The 617-nt window shown below is 32.3% G+C and overlaps 1 pseudogene; it reads left to right on the top strand.

Moving 5' to 3' along the window:
- Positions 1-294: 294 nt before the first annotated feature.
- LOC118725024 lies at positions 295-391 on the top strand (annotated as a pseudogene).
- The last annotated feature ends 226 nt before the right edge of the window (positions 392-617 follow it).

The following is a 617-nucleotide window of genomic DNA, read 5'->3' as shown; positions in this document are numbered from 1 at the left end:
ATCTACAAATTCAATGCTTTTTATGGTAAAATACCAAGGGCATATTTCACGGAGCTAGAATAAATACTCAAAAGATTAATATGGAATAAAAAAGACCCTGAATAGCTGTAGCAATCTGGAGGAAGGAAAACAAAATTGGAGGAATCACAATACCAGATTTCAAGTTATACTACAAAGCCATCATAATCAAAACGGCCTGGTACTGGCACAAGTACAGGCATATAGATAGATGGAGCAGAACAGAGAACCCAGAAATCAACCCAAGCCATTATGCTCAATTAATATTTGACAAAGGAGTGCTCATTCCAATATTAAAATTGGAACAATACAGAGATTAGCATGGCCCCTAAGCAAGGATGACACACAAATTAATGAAGCATTCCATATTAAAATACCAGTGTATATATACATATATATATAATATTTGACAAAGGAGGCAAGAACACACAATAGAGTCAAGACAGTCACTTCAATAAATGATGTTGGAAAAATGGACAGATACATTTAAAAAAATGAAACTAGACCACCAACTTACACCATATACAAGAATAAACTAAAAATGGATAAAAACTTAAATGTAATTTGAGAAAACATAAAAATTCTAGAAGAAATCATAG

The sequence above is a fragment of the Pipistrellus kuhlii genome, unplaced genomic scaffold (assembly GCF_014108245.1).
Source record: "Pipistrellus kuhlii isolate mPipKuh1 unplaced genomic scaffold, mPipKuh1.p scaffold_m20_p_2, whole genome shotgun sequence".
In the NCBI taxonomy this organism is placed as follows: domain Eukaryota; kingdom Metazoa; phylum Chordata; class Mammalia; order Chiroptera; family Vespertilionidae; genus Pipistrellus; species Pipistrellus kuhlii.
Note: the sequence above shows the minus strand (reverse complement) of the source record. Positions and strands in the feature narration are given on the sequence as shown.